This window comes from Palaemon carinicauda, chromosome 45, assembly GCF_036898095.1.
Source record: "Palaemon carinicauda isolate YSFRI2023 chromosome 45, ASM3689809v2, whole genome shotgun sequence".
NCBI classification, from domain to species: domain Eukaryota; kingdom Metazoa; phylum Arthropoda; class Malacostraca; order Decapoda; family Palaemonidae; genus Palaemon; species Palaemon carinicauda.
In genome coordinates, this window is record NC_090769.1 from 33572033 (window position 1) to 33594713 (window position 22681).

At 46.2% G+C, this 22681-nt stretch overlaps 1 long non-coding RNA gene across 1 annotated transcript in view; it reads right to left on the reverse strand.

The window, feature by feature from the left end:
• LOC137634813 (uncharacterized) overlaps positions 1-22681 on the reverse strand; it is a 102837-nt gene that overhangs the window by 2626 nt on the left and 77530 nt on the right. The window contains exons 2-3 of the long non-coding RNA XR_011042575.1: positions 14812-14911; positions 14105-14348 (exon numbers count right to left, since the gene is read on the reverse strand). This is a non-coding gene — a long non-coding RNA (uncharacterized lncRNA). The remainder of the gene's footprint in view (positions 1-14104; positions 14349-14811; positions 14912-22681) is intronic.

A 22681-nucleotide genomic window follows, 5' to 3' on the forward strand; every position in this document is an offset into this window, starting at 1 on the left:
GTGCTAGTACCTTTCTGATTTGGACCATTGGCTGGAGGTGTAGTGGTGCAGCAAGTGGGTCCCCGCCCATCTGTTGATGCATCTGAAAAGAGCATCAACTCCAGGGGAGGAATGAGAAGACTGACCTCTTTGCAGAGATTTGGATCTACCAGCCACCACCTGAAGTCCGCCAGTTTCTCTAGCCCTATGCAAACTAGACAATCCCTGGAATCGATGGACTGATTCCATTTGGATTTCGGGCGCCACTGGAGGGATCTCATGCTGAGGCAGCTGTTGGAAATAAGTCAGGTCAAGGAGGATAGGTGACCGAGAAGGTGAAGCCAACTCAACACTGGGAGCTCTTCTCGCCTGAGGAAGGTCTGTGCTATCTTTCTCAGGCCCTGAATCCTTTTATCTGATGGGAAAGCTTTGTGCCTTAGTGTATCTATTCGCATGCCCAGGTATACCAGTTCTTGAGAGGGAAGCAGAGGAGACTTCGAGATTTACCACGATCCCAGACAGACCCTGGCAAAACCTTAGAGTTTGTCTCAGTGGTGAAGAAGGACCACCTCCGAGTTTGCCAGAATCACCCAGTTGTCCAAGAATCTTAGGAGACGGATGCTGACTCTGTGAGCCCAAGAGGACAGTAGGGCGAACTTTCTCGTGAAGACCTGGTCTAGCATGAATCTTAGATACTTCCTGGAAGACAGATGGGTTGGGATCTGGAAGTATGTGTCCTTCAGATCTAGAGTGCACATGAAATCCTGCGGTCTTATTCCTTGTCTGACCGTGTCAGCCTTCTGCATTCTGAACGGAGTCTGTTCGACAAACCTGTTCAGAGCTGAGAGGTCGATGACTGGTCTTCAGTCTCCAAACACCTTTCTCAAAAGAAAAGGGTCGACTGTAGAAGCCTGAAGACTCGTCGAGGACCTCTTGGAGGGCGCCCTTCTCCAACATGGTCTGAACTTCTGCCCGGATGGCAAACTCCAGTGGGGATCCCTACGCATACGAGTTTGATTGAAGAGGCACTTGAGTCAGTGGAGGGGGAGTGTGTGTGAATGGGACGCGTTACCCTGAATGAATCACCTCGATTATCCGGGGTTCGGTCCTGTAACGAAGACACTTCTGCTAGCGGCTCTGCAGGGCGTCCCCCCCACAGGTGGTCGTGTGGGAAGAATGCTTGTCCTAGTGGGATAGACCTTGGCTGGATGCCCTCTTCCCTTTACCTCCACGAAAGGACTTTTTTCCTCAAAAGGCTTGTTTAGACCCCTTCTGACCTCATTGTTTAGGATCTCTAGCCCTTTTCGTCTGCAGTTTTGGAGAGTGTTTCCGCTGTGGCTGAGAAGTGTAAGGCGTGGCTGGGAAGTGTAAGGCATGGCTATCAAGACCTTCTGGATGTGGGAGTCCTGGCTGGACTTCCTCCACTTCTCTGCCACTAGCACGACATCCTTGTGGTTGAAGAGAGAACTATCTTCAAAAGGCGCGTTCCTGAGACTTGCCACCTCTACCTGAAGGAGTTGTCTATGGAATCTTCCTATGGCAGCATCCCTTCTCTTCAGGCTGGTGTTGACCCAGAGGTTCACAACTTGATGGGGGGAAAGTCTCCATAGACTTCCTGGAGGACTACCGAGACCAGTCCTGGGACCAGATCAGTTGTCCTAGAGAACCCAACCAGAAGTCGAGCCACGGAGTGGGTCTAAGTAGTCATCAGAATAAGCTGGAGACAGGGCAACTGCTGTAGATGTGCTTGCTTCCCTTTGCCTCTCAGACAGAGGTGGGGGAAGCCTGGCCGAGGATTTAGGGATAGTAAATAAATCCTTGGGTTCCCTGTGCTGTGGCAGGAGTTCCTCTATCAGCGAGGACCTTACAGGCTCTGCTGGTCTGCAGGAAGGATGGGAATTCGCAGCAGGAGGAACCACGTTAGACCGGGTGGGAGGGCGTGCCTACTTAGGCACTATCTCGACTGGGGAGGAACGGAACGAGTCCCTATAGCAAATGGCCCCATCCTCCTTGGGGGGTGAAGGACAAACCCTCTTCCTCTTCCCCTTTGGTTTGGCCTGTGGGACCTTGAACTGTAAGGGGCTATCTTGTAGTTCTGGCACTCTCTCTTCCCGAAGTCTCTTGCGAGAGATGGGTTTCTCCTTGCAAGGGGGAACCGCCAGGGTGGAGTCTTCAGAATTCCTCCAAGGATCGGATGTAGGAGAGGCCCCGGGAATGATGGGTGGCAATAGAGGAATCTAAGAGTGCCTACTACAGACTGGGAACGGGGAGTGACCCCCGTCATGGCATGCCGCATTACGTCAAATAATGCTCGCAACAATGGGGGGTCATGGGCTCCTGATGAGCTGGGAGGGAGGTTCTTAAGATGGCACAGACCCCAGGGCTTAGAAACCTCTGAGGGATTCTTAGCCCTCTTACAAAGTAGGTGGCTTACCTACAGGCAAAATCGGCAAATGCCTCCCCTTGGAGAGAGGGTCAGGACGTTGTCAGGTGGGTGACTGTTGTCTCTGGGGCAGTGGAGGCCCATGAGACTGAAGAGGTTGGTGTACATCTCTCCTGGCCGTTTCTGCAGCTAGAAACGGCAAGGGTATTTGTCCGAGGACAAAGCAACCACGGGGGAGGGGCGAGACGAGTTTCGCGAGGAAGGAAAATTGCGAGAATCCTCTCTAGCGCGAGACGCTGACATGTCATGCGCTAATGCTCCTACACGAGACGCTAAGGTGTCGCGCAACGTTGGTCTGTCACACGGCGCAGCACGAGATTGAACTGGAGCAAGAGGAGGAAACCCAGGGGAAAGAGCTACCTTGGAGTGTGACTTCAGGTCGCATGACCCATGGGAATGGAAATGACAAGGACCCTGAGGTAACGCATCACCGAATTTTGAAGGAAGATGGACACCTGCAAGAGCCCGAAGGCCAAACGCAGTGCCAGTCACGCGAGACCGAAGGCCCAACGCAGCGCCAGTCACGCAAGCCCGAAGGCCCAACGCAGCGCCAGTCATGAGAGCCCGTAGGCTCAATTTAGTGCCAGTCACACGAGCCCGAAGGATCCAAGCAACGAGAGTCCGAAGACTCTCTGTCAAGAGAGAGAAATTAAACATGACGAGGATCACGAGAGCTGAGAGGCTCAGCATGACCGCGCAAACCGGAAGGATTCAAACGACGAGGAGAGGACTCACAGCTACGAGAACCCGGAGGTTCAGTGTAGTTCCTGGAACGAGAGCCCGCAGGATCAGTGTAACTGATGTTGCGAGACCCCGAAGGATCAACGCAACAGGAAACCGAGGTTTCCCTGCCATGAGAGCACTAAGGTTCAACGTGACGAGAGGCACGAAAGCCCGAGGGCTCAGCGTAACCAAGGTTGTGAGACCCAAAAGGGTCAACGCAACGGGAAACCAAGGTTTCTGTCACATGAACCAGAGGGCTCAACGTGACGAGAGCCCGAGGGCTCAACATAACTGGAACCCGAAAGTTAAAAGTTGTGAGAACCTGAAGGTTCAATGAGATGGAGGTCCGAAGGTCTCCCAGGGTTATGAACAAGACGAGAGCCCGAAGGCTCAACGTGAGGAGAACCAGCAGGTTCAAAAAGACGTCTCCTCACAGCCCGAAGAGGAGAATGTCCAGGGTGGAGAGGGGTCACGAAACCTTCCACCTTATGAATCTCCAGAGAGGAACGTAAAGCTAACTTTGCCCGAGGATAAGACTGCTCCAGAGCTACCTCCCCCAAAGGGAAGGTTTGTTCTCCCAAAAGAGAATTTTACTAAAGGCAAGGTTCTACCTCCCCCCTAGAAGAGAACCTTAAGCGTACGGGGACCGCTGATGCCCAGTGGCGGTCTTCTTTCACAAACGAGAGACTCGTTCTCCCGAAGGGGATACCTGCCACGGAGAATACTCTGCCACCGCCCATGGTGGGTCAGCAAAATCCTCGACATCGGACACGGATTCAAAGCCTGACCAACGGGCTGCAGCGCCTGCATCCACAGGAGCAGGATCAACCTCTGCAGAGGAAGGAGATGAACGCCTTCTCTCCGCTCCCAATTGAAGGAGTTCGAACAGAACTTCCTTCAGAAAGGGATCATCAACACCCAGCGAAGGCCAGAAAGATAAAATATCTGTAAAAGTAGCAGGTTGGCCAGGGCACCAGCCACCCATTGAGATACTACTGATAGAGTGTTATTGGGTCCTTTGACTGGCCAGACAGTGCTACATTGGATCCTTCTCTCTGGTTACAGTTCCCTTTCCCTTTGCTTACACATACATTGAATAGTCTCTATATTCTTTACAGATTCTCCTCTGTCCACATACATCTGACAACACTGAGATTACCAAACACTTCTTCCTCACCCAACGGGTTAACTACTGCTCTGTAATTGTTCAGTGGCTACTTTCCTCTTGGTAAAGGTAGTAAAGACTCTTTAGCTAAGGTAAGCAGCTCTTCTAGGAGAAAACTCCAAAATCAAACCATTGTTCTCAAGTCATAGGTAGTACTATAGCCTCTGCATCATGGTCTTCCACTGTATTGGGTTAGAGTTCTCTTGCTTGAGGGTACGCTCGGGCAAGTTGGTCATTGTAATATCTCTTTTTCTTGTTTTGTTAAGGTTTTTATAGTTTATATTGAAGTATTCATTTAGATGTTGCTGTTCTTAAAATATTTAATTTTTCCTTTATTTCTTTTCTTCACTGAGCTATTTTCCCCGTTGGGGCCCCTAGGCTTATAGCATCCTGCTTTTCCAACTAGGGTTGTAGCTTAGCAAGTAATAACAATAATAATAATAATAATAATAATAATATTAATAAAGCAGTCGCTCCCTGGGGGAAGGGAGGGAGCTGACTCGCTAGGGGAGTCATCGACGTCACCTAACCTGCAGGGTTGACCTCAAGTAACCAGGTCTGCTCTGCTACTCGGCTATACCACGGAAGGGCCCAGATGAGGAGCAGCTTCAATAAGAGGTTGGGCGTTAGATGAAGCAGCTCGCAATTTATATTTCGAGGAAGACCCTAAAGGAGAAGAATTGCGCTTAGACGATTTCTTCCTACGCCTGAACCTCTCCCACTGGGAGGCAGGCCATTCCCGACACTGATCGCAGGTGTCGTTCCTCAAACACCGATGGCCCTGGCAAGCCAGACACAGCAGGTGAGGGTACCCCATGTACGACCCTCGAGACCAGGACATGTCTGCATACCGGGATTGCAGTCACATACACACCGGAAATGAAAAAAGAAAACAATTGGTTAAGGCAAGTAAAAAATTAGGAGAGGGCAATGATACATCCGCAATCTACCGAGCCAAAGGCAAAAGTGTTTACTCAGCCGACAGGTGTGAGTGAGCAGGGTAGCCGAGCTACCTCACCCTCACCCGCTAACTAGCGGTTGAGGTAGTTATCCTTCACTGGAATTGTCTTGGCCCGTCTTTCAGCTACTCCCAGAGTAATACCCCTGTAAATAACGAAGGGTTTATATTTGCGCCGGAACAAAAATGCACCAGACAAAATGAAAAATGGAATGGCTGTCGGACCTGAAGGCATTTCAACTGAGGTGTGGAAATGTCTGGAAAGAGAGGTTGTTGATATACCCCGGGACCTCTTTGAAAACACCTACCATAAAAAAAAATTGCAGAGCAGCTGGAGAAAGTCACAAGGTCTCTATATAAAAAAAAGGGGGATATACAGGACTGCTCAAACTACAGTGGGATAAAATTGATAATTCTTACTATGAAAATCTATGAGGGAAGAATAAGAAATGAAACAGCAGAAAGCGAAGAACAATTTAGGGGTATGCCAGGAAAGGGCACAGTACATGCAGTTTTTTCATTAAGGTAAACAATGGAAAAATATGCAGAAGGATAGAGGGGCCTACATGTTTTTTATTGATTTGGGGAAGCCATACAATCGGGTACCTAGGAAAGAGGCGTGGAGGTGTATGAGACTGACATCAAAGGTCATTGACACCAATATCGCTTGTTATAAATACAGAATAAAGGGAAATTAAATTTAAAACTATAAAAACAAAGATGTTTTTATAGAAGTTGAATAGCTTTTAGAAGATCAGTTTTTTAAATAAAATCTACAAATATTGCTAACATAGTTCAAGACATCCTGCCCAAGAATCTTGGCAAGGATGAACCTGCCATCCAGACCTCCCGCCTCAAACAGATATCTATTTCTTACGGTGCTAAGACTAAGGCCTTCGGTCAACAAATGCCTTGCTGTCAGGGGTAATAAATAGAGGTCACAATATAGCTGGCATTGGCCACTCATCAGATACTTGTGTGTAGACGGAGTGTGACCAATGCAAAGTTGACAAAGAGCAGTCTCCCACTTTCAAGGCATCATATTATACTGTACCTCCAAGGAAATATGTTATTTTTATAATAAAATAAATTTTTGAATATACTTACCCGGTGATTATATAAGCTGCAACTCTGTTGCTCGACAGAAAACTCTACGTTAAAAATCCGCCAGCGATCGCTATGCAGGTAGGGGGTGTACTTCAACAGCGCCATCTGTCGTGCAGGTACTCAGTACTCAATGTAAACAAAGAACTCAATTTTCTCCTCGGTCCACTGCGTCTCTATTGGGGAGGAAGGGAGGGTCCTTTAATATATAATCACCGGGTAAGTATATTCAAAAATTTATTTTATTATAAAAATAACATTTTTCAATATTTAACTTAGCCGGTGATTATATAAGCTGATTCACACCCAGGGGGGTGGGTAGAGACCAGCAATAAATGTTTACATTATTATGAGCTAAGGATTTTTTATTTCATTTTAGCAGTTATCAAAATAACAAACTTAAAATAAATAAGTACCTGGTAAGGAAGTCGACTTGAACAATTACTCTGCCTTTTTAAGTACGTCTTCCTTACGGAGCCTCGCGATCCTCTTAGGATGCTGAGCGACCCCTAGGAGCTGAAGTATCAAGGGTTGCAACCCATACAACAGGACCTCATCAAAACCTCTAATCTAGGCGCTTCTCAAGAAATGACTTTGACCACACGCCAAATCAACTAGGATGCGAAAGGCTTCTTAGCCTTCCGGACAACCCAAAAACAATAATAAAACATTTCAAGAGAAAGATTAAAAAGGTTATGGAATTAGGGAATTGTAGTGGTTGAGCCCTCACCCACTACTGCACTCGTTGCTACGAATGGTCCCGGAGTGTAGCAGTTCTCGTAAAGAGACTGGACATTCTTAAGATAAAAAGACGCGAACACTGACTTGCTTTTCCAATAGGTTGCGTCGATTATACTTTGCAGAGATCTATTTTGTTTAAAGGCCACGGAAGTTGCGACAGCTCTAACTTCGTGTGTCCTTACCTTCAGCAAAGCTTGGTCTTCCTCATTCAGATGGGAATGAGCTTCTCGTATTAACAGTCTGATAAAATAGGATAAAGCATTCTTTGACATAGGCAAAGATGGTTTCTTAACTGAACACCATAAAGCTTCAGACGGGCCTCGTAAAGGTTTAGTTCGTTTTAAATAGAACTTAAGAGCTCTTACAGGGCATAAGACTCTTTCTAGTTCATTTCCAACCATACGATAAGTTTGGAATATCGAACGATATTGGCCAAGGCCGAGAAGGCAGCTCGTTTTTGGCTAGAAAACCAAGTTGTAGAACATGTAGCCGTTTCGGATGAGAATCCGATGTTCTTGCTGAAGGCATGAATCTCACTGACTCTTTTAGCTGTGGCTAAGCATACCAGGAAAAGAGTCTTTAAGGTGAGATCTTTCAGGGAGGCTGATTGTAGCGGTTCGAACCTGTCTGACATAAGGAATCTTAGTACCACGTCTAAATTCCAACCAGGTGTAACCAAACGACGCTCCTTCGTGGTCTCAAAAGACTTAAGGAGGTCCTGTAGATCTTTATTGTTGGAAAGATCTAAGCCTCTGTGACGGAAGACTGATGCCAACATGCTTCTGTAACCCTTGATAGTGGGAGCTGAAAGAGATCGTTCTTTCCTCAGATATAAGAGGAAGTCAGCTATTTGAGTTACAGAGGTACTGGTCGAGGATACGGATACTGACTTGCACCAGTTTCGGAAGATTTCCCACTTCGATTGGTAGACTCTAAGGGTGGATGTTCTCCTTGCTCTAGCAATCGCTCTGGCTGCCTCCTTCGAAAAGCCTCTAGCTCTCGAGAGTCTTTCGATAGTCTGAAGGCAGTCAGACGAAGAGCGTGGAGGCCTTGGTGTACCTTCTTTACGTGTGGCTGACGTAGAAGGTCCACCCTTAGGGGAAGTGTTCTGGGAACGTCTACTAGCCATCGAAGTACCTCGGTGAACCATTCTCTCGCGGGCCAGAGGGAAGCAACTAGCGTCAACCTTGTCCCTTCGTGAGAGGCGAACTTCTGCAGTACCTTGTTGACAATCTTGAACGGAGGGAATGCATATAGATCTAGATGTGACCAATCTAGGAGAAAGGCATCTATATGAACTGCTGCTGGGTCCGGGATTGGTGAGCAAAATATTGGGAGCCTCTTGGTCATCGAGGTTGCGAAGAGATCTATGGTTGGCTGGCCCCAGGTGGCCCAAAGTCTCTTGCATACATCCTTGTGGAGGGTCCATTCTGTTGGAATTATTTGTCCCTTCCGACTGAGACAATCTGCCATGACATTCAAGTTGCCTTGGATGAACCTCGTTACTAGTGATATGTCTAGACCTTTTGACCATGTGAGGAGGTCCCTTGCGATCTCGTACAACGTCAGAGAGTAGGTCCCTCCTTGCTTGGAGATGTACGCCAAAGCCGTGGTGTTGTCCGAGTTCACCTCCACCACTTTGCCTTGAAGGAGAGACCTGAAGCTTTTCCAGGCCAGACGTACTGCCAGTAGCTCCTTGCAGTTGAAATGCATTGTCCTTTGACTCGAGTTCCATATTCCCGAGCATTCCCGACCGTCTAATGTCGCACCCCAGCCTACGTCCGATGCGTCCGAGAAGAGAACGTGGTTGGGAGTCTGAACAGTCAGGGGAAGACCCTCTCTTAGGTTGATATAGTCCTTTCACCAAGTCAGACAAGACTATCTTTTCGGAAACCGGGATCGAGACCGCTTCTAGCGTCTTGTCCTTTTTCCAGTGAAAAGCTAGATGGTATAGAAGAGGACGGAGGTGTAGTCTTCCTAGTGACACAAATTGATCCACGGATGACAGCGTCCCTACCAGACTCATCCACAGCCTGACTGAGCAGCGTTCCTTCTTCAGCATCTTCTGGATGGATAGCAGGGCTGGGGGCTGATCGTCTTGTTCAGCAACGTCCTCATCAGAGGGTTCCTCATCCGAAACTGATGAGGAAACGGCAACGGAGTGGGCAACGTCTGACTCGCTGAATCCGGTCGCACTGGTGGATGCGTGACGGAGCCGGACGCAATATCATGGAACTGCTGCACAGTCTGTGAACTGTCAACAACCATGGGTGCGCGAGGAAGCACAGCGTCAACCCAAAACTGTCTAGACTGTCTGGGTTGTGCAGTCAACACCCTACCGGGTTGCTGAGGTTGACGCACTGCGTCACAACAAGTCACCTCTGCTGGTTGTTGAACGTCCTGAACGTCAACAACCACCTCCGAGCGTCGCTTAACGTCAACGTGCAGCTGGCAACCCACACTGGGTCGCATCGGTGGAGGAACCACCTCAACTGGCAGACGCGAGTAGGTTACCTCAGCGTCAACAGGGCGCACAACCGACCGGTTGGAAGGTTGTTGGCCAGAAGGTTCTTCTCCGCATTTAAGTCCTCTATCAAGGACGCAAGCTTGGACTGCATGTCTTGCAGCAAAGCCCATTTAGGGTCTACGGGAGAAGGTGTGGCAACAGACGGGGTTAGCGACTGAGGCGGAACCGTTTACCATCCCTGAAAGCCTTGTTATGCGTGACATAATAGTACAGCAAAACTTCAAAGGCTCGACAACAGCTGAGAAGTTGACCTGTAAACAACTTGGAGCGTCTCCTGGCTAGGCGCCAGGGAGAGTCTACCAGAATTGAGAAGTCTATCTGGGCAGAGGCATGAACTCCCAAGCCGAGAATTTCTCTCGTGTCATATCAGACTCTCGCTCTATAAACCAGTTTAAAAGAAGGGAAAGCAAAGGCTGTATCCCCCAAACTCCTCCTGGTGAAAAACCAGTCGCCTAGCCAACGTAACGCTCTCTAGGAGAGCGAGAGAGCACTAGCTTAAAAACAACGGCTTCGAAGTAGCTAGGCCTAGAGTAAGCTCTGACGTTTAGGCGAACGAGGAGCAGCAGTTACAAGATCCGGACGAAGATCCTTAAAAAAATCATCATGATTTAATTAAAGTCCATAGGAGGCTAAGCAGCTTAAGGCTCCTCTCCATCTGACAGAGTCCTCAAGGGAATATCAGTAGGAGGGAGAACAGCAACTTCCTCATCTACAGGAACCTTGTCTCTCACTGGTGCATTAGTAGCGGACCAGAACGCAACGTCATGTAACTGCTTGACAGTCTGTGAACTGTCAACAACTGAACTGTCAACCACAACAGGTGCGTGAGGACGTACAGCGTCCACTCGAGACTGCTTTGACTGCCTAGACTGAGCAGTCAAAACAACTCTAGAATGCGGAGGTTGACGCACAGCGTCAAAACAAGTCAACTCCGATTGTTAGTGAACGTCTAGAACGTCAACAGGAGCATCAGCCAGTGGCCTAACGTCCAAATGCGGCTGAAAAACCACACGAGACCGCATCGAGTGTGGTTCTAAACAACCTGACTGACGTGACTAAGCTACGCCAACGTCAACAGTAAGCACAAAGGAACGTTAGGTTGGCTGAAAGCCAGGATATCGATGAGATAAACGGCTAGACTCAACGGACTAATCGGCAGAAAAGTCTTCCATAAGGGAGGCAAGCATATACTGCATGTTTTGCCATACAACCCCTTAAGGATCAACGGAAATGGTTGTGGTAATAGACGAGGGTAACGTCTGTGACCGCAACACTTTGCCTACGAAAAGAGACTTTCGGAGTCCGTGTTACGCTTTTGTTAGGCGGCGAGCAGTTATCCGATGACTGCATAGGGTCAGAGCTGTCCTAATGGCTGTAACCAGGATGCTGGACCTGTCCTGAAAGGACTGACTTTCGCTTAAGGGCTTCGAAACCTTGTGACAGGTTTCTTATGCGAAAAGCCTACGGATGGCGAGAAGAAACGACGTCTCTCTCGTCTTATGGTAGGGGAGATCTTGGTAAGAAACACCCGATACCATAGAGGGAAAACGTCTGTTCGTTGGTCAAGGCCTCTCGAACCCATAAGTCTTTTGACATTACTTCTCCCCTGGGCTTGGGAGCTTGCAAGAGGTCCCGGACTAGGTGAACGACAGGCACGAACAGACGAACCCTCGGACGCAACACTGTAACACTTTGCGCCTCGGACGCAACACTGTAACACTTTGCGCATATCACTTCATCACTTCGATTTTCTGTTTTGTACTAATTTCTACCTGAAACACGCAATTCTACCCTTCATTAAAAGGTAGTAATTGCGAAATTAGTCGTATAATGCATGCTCATAATACCAGCAAAAAACAGAAAACATATTCTAAGATAAAAAGAAAAATCAGTGGCTGGGAAAGAGACTAAACACTAGTTCATATAACTACGTTTTCAATCTCTCACCGCACATAGCCTGGGGACGAGAATAAAAACCTAAAAACGTTTTATCCTTCCTCCCCGTACAGAGACTAGGGACGAGAGTAACACGAGAACAACGTTACCCGCTTGAACGGAACGTTTTCTCTCCTCTCTCTCCCTCCGTCTCTATCTCTCTTGATTTCGCACCTAAGAGAAGAGCCCAATTATATATCGTCAAAAAAAAATGTTATTTGACTAAAGGAAAAAACTGAAAGGTTTTTCAAATAAAAAGTTCCTTTAAATTAGAATTTAAAACATTTAAGCTAAGAAAGAATGAACAAAACGTCAGAATCGAATTACTCTTACTGCAAAGTGAAACCGTGATACACTCTCTCTCTATCGTAACGATAGAGCGCATGTTGAACGTCCTGAACGTCAACAACTGCGTAGCATAAAAAAACTAAACGTTAGTTCATCTTTGAAAACAGTACGAAGACTATCAAAGAAATTCTTTCATAAAATATTACATTTAAAAAGTTTTAAATCCTTTAAAAGCTAAAGACGATATAAAGGGCTCAATGTTGATTAACTTCGGTTTCCAAGTTAGGACCGCCTACTCTCAGGAAAGGTCTATATAAACAAAGCATTAAAATTTATTTTATATGTTTATAAAAAATGGAAAGTTAATCGAAGAGGCCTAATAAAGGCGGAGAGATACAAAATATATAGAGGAAAATCTATAACGTGATAAGATAATTACTAAAAGCCTAAACACACTTCCGTCTAAGGGAAGGGTCGGCCATTTAAAAGTGAAAGAAAGTCCATACTCTCTTTGTCACCATAATTAAATCTATCCAAAACGATTTCAAGTTTTGAGATGAAGATAAAACACCTGCATAGCGAAAGCTCAAAACTAGAATAGTGTACTTCACCAATAGTTGTGAAAACAAATCCAGTTAGCAACAGCGAATTAGTAGGTCTTGCCGGTAGCCCGACAGAGAGAAAATTGAGTTCTTTGTTTACATTGAGTACTGAGTACCTGCACGACAGATGGCGCTGTTGAAGTACACCCCCTACCTGCATAGCGATCGCTGGAGGATTTTTAACGTAGAGTTTTCTGTCGAGCAACAGAGTTGCAGCTTATATAATCACCGGCTAAGTTAAATATTGAAAAATAACATTTGTTATTTCTCTTATCTTATTTCTGTCTAAGCTATCCTAATGCTGTGGCCAATCACTATAAAAGTCTTAATATTTGGTAAAAAATCAGTACAGAGGATGAGGATCCACCTTATGATCTGATTCTTCCTCACAGGCATGGCACGATTACCAAGTTCTACCCCATATGAAAATTCTCTTACTCAAAGGAATGATACACTCTCTTTCACATGAACGCATAAATGAGGAAGTTAGCAGAGGACTATTCTACTGAAGAGTGAGTCCGCTTTGCAAAGCGCAAGAGTCTACAGTATTTTCTATAGGCTTGTCACAACCTTTTTTCAAAACGACTACGGCGATCCAGCCCTGGAAGGATGCGTGTGTGCTTAATACTGGCAACTGTTTTAATCGGGAACTCGTGGTGTCCTTTTCACATTTGTGGGAATGGGAGGCCACTGGTTGGGCAAAGGAAAAGCACTCTCTTTTCACCTCTGGTAGGTGGGTAGCCACCGGAGAGTATACTTCCGAAGAAGAGGTCGAAATAGCATTGGGAGGGGAAGGGAGATGTAACCACTTCTCTTTTAAAGTCGTCGTCATATCAAGGGGGTTACAGACTACTGTATGTGAGGACCTGTCGTCAACTGCACCTAAGTAGTCTCTGCCAGGCTAGAGGGAGGTCACGTCAAGCAATGATTCTGCTGCAGCAGATGTGGCAGTAATGGGAGACCGAGAAGTCCTAATGAGGCCTAAATGCCACAGAATCTTCAGAGCCAAGGACATAGCCTCGACATCGTCAGGCTTGCTATGGGGTGAAGGACGGGGTTCGCCTGATCCATGTAGGCCATCAGGCAAAACCACCTCCAACACCACTAGCGGATACAGAAGATTTGAGTCATTCTGTAGCGTAAATTAGGGCAAATAAAGACCTAGAGGATTTATTTGGCCTCAAAGAAGACCCTGAAAAAAAGAGTCCTACTTTGCCTTCTTTCATCTCTTGCTGTATTCAACCAAGTTGTAGTGATGACCTGTCATTACACTCCTCATGGGGGAAGACCGTGAGCAGACATACCCAATAGGCAAGGACATAAGAATGAGGGTCAACATAACTTCTGCTTGTGAAGGTGCTGCACTTTCCAAGGCAGGACCATAAGCCCTTACATTGTTTCTTCATTTGGCAAACAGCAAAAACACACTGTAAAGAGAAAAAATTAAAGCAGCCAACTTAGGGGGAGAGAGTACTTTTATACTGCTGTAAGACTGATGTCCGAAGTGCCTTACCGTTAGTAACTACCAATACCTCATTACAATCTTTTAACAGGCTCGTTTTCAGCTTCATTGAAATCATACACATATTAAAGGATGAGGGTTTGTATTCCAGTAGGGACTAAAGTACAGACAACTTACTGAAGTGAGAACCTTGGGTGACTGAAAAGAATTATGGCATTGTCTACAGGACTTCCAAATTTCTAAACACCAATGCAAAAGGAGCATTGAAAAAACTGCTACTCTCTAAAAAATAAACATTGTAAAACAGATGGGATTTTCTTGAAGGTCCACTCTTGAAGAACCCTTAGTAGTATCCTTCCTCGGGTATTTTATTCTTGAAAAAAAAAAGTACTTCTTATCTGCAGCTTGTTTGAAGAATTACCTGTAAAAAACGAAAGGTTTTAAATAGTGGCCGTATTTGCTCATTCACAATCAACTTCACTTTTTGTTAGCCAAACAGAACACCAATTCAAAATGAACAGGCTAGCAAGTGATTCTTATACAAGATTAGAGTACATAAGAGAATAACCATAAAAATCTAGCAAAGAATAAGGAATCAATTAACTACTAAAACTCCATCCACTATAATCTACCCTAAGTGAAACTTATGGAATTAAAAAACATAATAAACTGAAAAGCAAGAGTGATAAAAGGTGTCCCACCTTGAGAAAGGATCACTCATATACTAATTGAATTACAATGGCAATCTATTAAAGCTAAAATAAAATTTTAGTTACTGCATGTGCAATAACCCATCAAGTTATCAGAGCCAGACATCCAAAATATCTAAGAGAATTGCTACACATTGTACAGCCAATGAATCAATTAGGCACAAGAATAGTTACAGATGGTTTTATATTATTGGATACAAGATGTATGTCTACTGTAGGTTCTAAAGCTTTCAAACAAGTGGCCCCAAGACTACAAAAAGCTCCCACTAGACATCTGAAAAACAAGATAATAAGGCTTTCAAGATGAAATAGAAAACTTTAACGATTTCTAATTGCTTTGATAATGTGGATTTGACAATTAACATGGAATAGCTGTGTGATACTCTAAATAAGAATATCTACAAATAGATTTTGTAAATCCTGTAGTGCATAAGGTTCCTGTGTGAAAGCACCAGGAAGATGGTAATTAAAATAAAATAAAACGTAAAGCAAATGAATAAATGATTACTAATTCAAAATTAAGACAATATAGATTACAATTCCATCAAACTGAAAAACATCAAGACAACCAAACATGGAAATGAAAATTTTTTTGCTGGACAAAGCATGACCAGAACACCTCAATAGGATTAGAATTGGATTCAAGAAACTTGGCCCATATGGAGTACAGAGGTAAGACAGCAAGATGGGAGAAAGAAACTAGGAATATTTGTCCTGTAGAAGGCTAAGAATTATATGGGGCTAGAAATCAAATGCAACAGATTCCCCAAACAGAATTAGTTCACAGGAGCCATCAAAGCAAGGCAAAAGATAAAAATGATATTTTAATTATAAAATAAATTTTTGAATATACTTACCCGGTGAATATATAATAGCTGCAACTCTGTTGCTCGACAGACACATACATAAAAAACTCGCCAGCGATCGCTATGCAGGTTGCGGGTGTGCCCACCAGCGCCAACTGTCGGCCAGATACCACTCTCGATGTAAACAAAACCTTCAATTTCTTCTCATCCCACTGCGTCTCTATTGGGGTGGAGGGGAGGGTCGTTTAATTTATATATTCACCGGGTAAGTATATTCAAAAATTTATTTTATAATTAAAATATCATTTTTAAATATTTAACTTAGCCGGTGAATATATAATAGCTGATTCACACCCAAGGAGGTGGGTAGAGACCAGAGTTAAATATGTTTACATCGTATAAGCTAAGAGTTTTTTTTTTTTTTTTTTTTTTTCATTTTGACAGTTATCAATATAACAAAACCAAAATAAATAGGTACCTGGTAAGGAAGTCGACTTAGACGATTACTCTGCCTTGTAAGTACGTCTTCCTTACGGAGCCCAGCGATCCTCTTAGGATGCTGACAGACTCCCAGGAGCTGAAGTATCAAGGGCTGCAACCCATACAACAGGACCTCATCAAACCCCTAATCTGGGCGCTCTCAAGAAATGACTTTGACCACCCGCCAAATCAACCAGGATGCGAAAGGCTTCTTAGCCTTCCGGACAACCCATAAAAACAACATTAAAAAACATTTCAAGAGACAGATTAAAAGGATATGGAATTAGGGAATTGTAGTGGTTGAGCCCTCACCCACTACTGCACTCGCTGCTACGAATGGTCCCAGTGTGTAGCAGTTCTCGTAAAGAGTCTGGACATCTTTCAAGTAAAATGACGCGAACACTGACTTGCTTCTCCAATAGGTTGCGTCCATGATACTTTGCAGAGATCTATTTTGCTTAAAGGCCACGGAAGTTGCTACAGCTCTAACCTCGTGCGTCTTAACCTTAAGCAAAGATCGGTCTTCCTCACTCAAGTGTGAATGAGCTTCTCGTATTAACAATCTAACAAAATATGACAAAGCATTCTTTGACATAGGCAAGGATGGTTTCTTAACCGAACACCATAACGCTTCAGATTGGCCTCGTAAAGGTTTAGTACGAGTTAAGTAGAACTTAAGAGCTCTAACAGGGCATAATACTCTTTCTAGTTCATTGCCTACGATCTTCGATAAGCTAGGAATATCGAAAGATTTAGGCCAAGGACGAGAAGGTAGCTCATTTTTGGCTAAGAAACCAAGCTGCAGAGAACAAGTAGCTTTTTCTGACGAAAACCCGATGTTCTTGCTGAAGGCATGAAGCTCACTGACTCTTTTAGCCGAGGCTAAGCATACCAGGAAAAGAGTCTTAAGAGTGAGATCTTTCAGGGAGGCTGAATGTAAAGGCTCAAACCTGTCTGACATGAGGAATCTTAGGACCACGTCTAAATTCCACCCAGGTGTAGCCAAACGACCTTCCTTAGAGGTCTCAAAAGACTTAAGGAGGTCTTGCAGATCTTTATTGTTGGAAAGATCTAAGCCTCTATGCCGGAAGACCGAGGCCAACATGCTTCTGTAGCCCTTGATAGTAGGAGCTGAAAGGGATCGTACTTTTCTCAGGTATAAGAGAAAATCAGCTATTTGGGCTACAGAGGTACTGGACGAGGATACGGAAACTGACTTGCACCAGTCTCGGAAGACTTCCCACTTCGATTGGTAAACTCTAATGGTAGACGCTCTCCTCGCTCTAGCAATCGCACTGGCTGCCTCCTTCGAAAAGCCTCTAGCTCTCGAGAGTCTTTCGATAGTCTGAAGGCAGTCAGACGAAGAGCGTGGAGGCTTTGGTGTCCCTTCTTTACGTGTGGCTGACGTAGAAGGTCTACTCTTAGAGGAAGACTTCTGGGAACGTCTACCAGCCATCGAAGTACCTCGGTGAACCATTCTCTCGCGGGCCAGAGGGGAGCAACTAACGTCAACCTTGTCCCTTCGTGAGAGGCGAATTTCTGCAGTACCTTGTTGACAATCTTGAATGGTGGGAATGCGTAAAGATCTAGATGTGACCAATCTAGGAGGAAGGCATCTATATGTATTGCTGCTGGGTCTGGGACTGGAGAGCAATAGATTGGAAGCCTCTTGGTCAGCGAGGTTGCAAAGAGATCTATGGTGGGTTGACCACAAGTCGCCCAAAGTCTCTTGCACACATCCTTGTGGAGGGTCCATTTAGTTGGAATTACTTGACCTTTCCGACTGAGACAATCCGCTAGGATGTTCAAGTCGCCCTGGATGAACCTCGTTACTAGGGAGATGCCTCGATCTTTTGACCAGATGAGCAGGTCCCTTGCGATCTCGTAGAGTCAATGAGTGGGTACCTCCCTGTTTGGAAATGTACGCCAAGGCCGTGGTGTTGTCCGAGTTGACCTCCACCACCTTGCCTCGAAGGAGATTCTCGAAGCTTATCAAGGCCAGATGAACCGCCAAAAGCTCTTTGCTGTTGATATGCATGCTCCTCTGACTCGAGTTCCACAGACCTGAGCATTCCCGACCGTCCAGCGTCGCGCCCCAGCCCAAGTCCGATGCTTACGAGAAGAGAACGTGGTTGGATTTCTGAACTGCCAGGGGAAGACCCTCTCGTAGGCTGATATTGTCCTTCCACCAAGTCAGACAAGTCTTTATCTTTTCGGAAATCGGGATCGAGACCGCCTCTAGCGTCTTGTCCTTTTTCCAGTGAAAAGCCAGATGGAATTGAAGAGGTCGGAGGTGTAGCCTTCCTAGCGAGACAAATTGCTCCAGGGATGACAGCGTTCCTACCAGACTCATCCAAAGCCTGACTGAGCAGCGTTCTTTCTTCAACATCTTCTGGATGGAGAGCAGGGCTTGATCTATTCTGGGGGCCGACGGAAAAGCCCGAAAAACTTGACTGTGAATCTCCATCCCTAAATACAGAATAGTTTGGGATGGGACCAGCTGTGACTTTTCCAAGTTGACTAGGAGTCCCAATTCCTTGGTCAGATCTAGAGTCCAATTGAGATCCTTCAGACAGCGATGACTGGAAGAGGCTCTGAGAAGCCAGTCGTCCAAATAAAGGGAGGCTCGGATGTCCGATAAATGGAGGAATTTTGCCACATTCCTCATAAGCCTCGTAAACACGAGAGGAGCTGTGCTTAGGCCAAAGCACAGGGCCCGAAACTGGTACACCACATCGTCGAAGACGAATCTCAGAAAAGGTTGGGAGTCTGAGTGAATGGGGATGTGGAAGTAAGCGTCCCTTAGGTCTAGAGAGACCATCCAGTCTCCCTTTCTGACCGCTGCTAGGACTGACTTTGTGGTCTCCATGGTAAACTTCGTCTTTATGACAAAGACATTCAGAGCACTGACGTCTAGCACCGGTCTCCAACCTCCTGTCTTCTTTGATACTAGGAAGAGACGGTTGTAAAACCCCGGTGATTGAAGGTCCGAGACTTTGACCACCGCTCCCTTCTCTAGCAAAAGAGACACTTCCAGTTTCAGGGCTTGTCTCTTTTCTTCCTCTCGGTACCTGGGAGAGAGATCGATGGGGGACGTCGCTAGAGGAGGTCTGCGTACAAAAGGGATTTTGTACCCCTCTCTGAGCAACCTCACAGATTGTTGATCTGCGTCTCTCTTCTCCCAGGCTTGCCAGAAGTTCTTGAGTCTGGCACCTACTGCTGTCTGAAGTTGCGGGCAGTCAGACTCTGCCCTTAGAGGACTTGGATCCTTTCCTCTTCCCTCTCTTCCCTTCGGCATGAGCACCTCCCCTGCTGGAGGCTCTGCCACGAAAGGGCGGGATAAACCTGGACGCTGGAGTGTCTATCCTAGGTCTAGCAGACAAGGCAGGCAAAGGGGGAGCTTTGCGAGCCGAGGACGCAACTAAATCGTGGGTGTCCTTCTGCACTAAAGACAAGGCAATTTCCTTAACCAAGACTTCAGGAAACAAGCACTTAGACAAGGGCGCAAAGAGTAGCTCAGATCTTTGGCATGGCGTCACTCCTGCTGATAGAAAAGAGCACAGAGACTCTCGTTTCTTAAGGACTCCGGACGTGAATGAAGCGGCAAGCTCGTTGGACCCATCACGGACGGCCTTGTCCATGCAGGACATAATGAGTAAGGAAACATCCCTATCGGCAGATGAGATTTTCCTACTCAGGGCTCCCAAACACCAGTCCAGGAAGTTAAAGACTTCAAACGCCCTAAATATGCCTTTAAGAAGGTGGTCCAGGTCCGAGGGTGACCAACTAATCTTCGAGCGTCTCATGGCAAGGCGGCAGGGAGAGTCTACAAGACTTGAGAAGTCGCCCTGGGCAGAGGCAGGAACTCCCAAGCCGAGAACTTCTCCCGTGGCATACCAGACGCTCGATCTAGACGAGAGTTTAGATGGGGGGAAGGCAAACGCTGTCTTCCCTAAACTCCTCTTGGTCTCTAACCAATCGCCTAACAGCCGTAAAGCTCTCTTGGATGAGCGAGAGAGAACGAGTTTAGTAAAGGCAGGCATGGTAGCAGGAACGCCTAAGACAAACTCGGACGGCGGCGAACGAGGAGCCACAGAAATAAAGTGATCAGGGAACAACTCTTTAAAAACAGCCATGACTTTTCTAAAGTCCAAGGAAGGTTGAACTGCTTTAGGCTCATCTAATTCTGAAGGCTGATCCTCAGGCTGTGGTTCAGCAACGTCCTCATCTGACAGTTCCTCATCCGATAACTGATGAGAAAACAGCAAAGGTGTAGGCAACGTTTGACTCGCAGAGTCCGGTCGCACTGGTGCATACGTGACGGAGCCGGACGCAGCGTCCTGGAACTGCTGAACAGTCTGGGAACTGTCAACAACAACAGGTGCGCGAGGACGCACAGCGTCCACCCGAGACTGTTTAGACCGTCTGGGTTGTGCAGTCAACACCATACCGGGTTGCGGAGGTTGACGCACCGCGTCAAAACAAGTCAACTCTGATGGTTGATGAACGTCCTGAACGTCACCAATCGCATCAGTGCGTTGCCTAACGTCAACGTGCGGCTGGAAATCCACACTGGGTCGCATCGGTGGAGGTACCACCCCAACTGGTTGACGCGAGAAAGCTACATCCACGTCAACAGGACGCACAACGGAACGCTTGGATGGCTGATGGCCAGTAGGTTCAACGGAAACCTTCTCAGCGTTGTAGTCCTCCATCACGGACGCAAGCTTAGACTGCATGTCTTGCAGTAACACCCATTTAGGGTCTACGGAAGCAGTTGCGGTAACAGACGGGGTTAGCGAATGAGACGGCACCACTTTGCCTCTCTTAGGCGGCGAGCAGTCATCCGATGACGGCAACGGGTCCGAACTGTCCCAGTGGCTACAACGTTGGACTTGTCCTGAAGGGACCGACTTACGCTTTAAAGGTCTAGAGACCTTGGTCCAAGGTTTCTTACGTGAAACACCTTCGGACGACGAGGTAAAAATGGGCTCTCTCGTCTTACTTTGGTAGGGGCGATCTTGACGAGATACGCCTGATACCAAAGAGGGAACGTCTGTTCGCTGATCAAGGCCTCTCGAACCCATAAGTCGTACGACATTGCTTCTCCCCTGGGCTTGGGAGCTTGCAAGAGGTCCCGGACTAGGTGGACGACAGGCACGAACAGACGAACCCTCGAACGCAACACTGTTCACAACACTTTGCGTAACACTAGGCACTTTGACACTTTCCGCCGTGGCACTTTGGCACTTGAGTTCCTTTACGTCCGCCATGAGTTGATTTCGGTCACTTGCTAAAGCCTCAACTCTCTCCCCCAAGGCATGAATAGCATGCATCATGTCTTGCATAGACGGTTCCCGAGTGCTAGGAGGGGGGTTAGGAACAACCACTACAGGGGAAGGATTAGGTTCAGGGGCATGTGGAGAGAAAAAATCTACCGACCTAGAAGAACTTCTCCTTACCCTATCTCTCTCTAGTCTGCGTGTATATTTATCAAATTCGATAAAATCGAATTCCGAAAGGCCCACGCATTCCTCACACCGATCTTCCAATTGACAGGTTTTACCCCGACAATTGGAACAAACAGTGTGAGGGTCGAGAGAAGCCTTTGGAAGACGCCTATGACAGTCCCTAGCATTACACTTTCGAAACTTGGGAACTTGAGAAGGGTCAGCCATTTTGAATTAGTCAAGGGAAAATTCCAAAAAACGATCTAAGTCATCAACAATTAATCCGATTCAAAAAAGAGTTCAAGGATTTATTTGAAGAAAAACACCTGTACTGCGAAAGCTCAAACCAAATTAAAGTACTTCACCAAATATGATGGGAAAAACTCCAGGTTCAACAGCGAGTAAAGTACGTCTTGTCGACACGTCGACAGAGAAGAAATTGAAGGTTTTGTTTACATCGAGAGTGGTATCTGGCCGACAGTTGGCGCTGGTGGGCACACCCGCAACCTGCATAGCGATCGCTGGCGAGTTTTTTATGTATGTGTCTGTCGAGCAACAGAGTTGCAGCTATTATATATTCACCGGCTAAGTTAAATATTTAAAATTCCTCAGAGAACTATTCCTAATAATTTCCCTCATTCTAATGTCTATAACGATGTACTGGCTGCAGAAAGATGTACCATTCCTACTACAAACAGGTATCTCAAATACTTTTAATAAACAACCAAATTGAATTGCTTGTTGATTAGGTCTAAGGTGCTAGGCAGTATATCTTAGCAATCCATGTTTGCAAACGGTTATAAAAGCGGATGAGCAACCTTGAGGAGTAATGGAAACTTTGGGTGAGGAGGAAATGCCCCCCTAAAAATCTCGATGAAGTCACTGGCATCAGGGAAACAGATATGGTTTAAGGCGAGATACAAACTGTCTCTTCGGCTTCTACTTCGGATGCCTGGCGGTTGATCTCAACAGAATTAGTATGGACTAGCAGGGGTCACTTGCCTTAGGAAGATAGGCACTGCGCTTCACGGAGAACTGGCTATATTTGATAAATCCAGACAATGAATCCTCTGATGCCCTTTGCATCAATAGGCGTAAGAAGAAATGATGATGAGCTTAAGCTCTTATTTAGCTATGTATTGTGCAAACAAGCATATAATGCATGCCTGAAATCCAGTAAATAATTTAAAACAACTCTGTCAAAACTTGCAATACTACAGTACTGATTGTTACCTGTACATTGCAGTAAAAGTAAACACTACAAAATCTGAATGAGCTTTAGCCAAACTTACATGTCCAAATCTAATG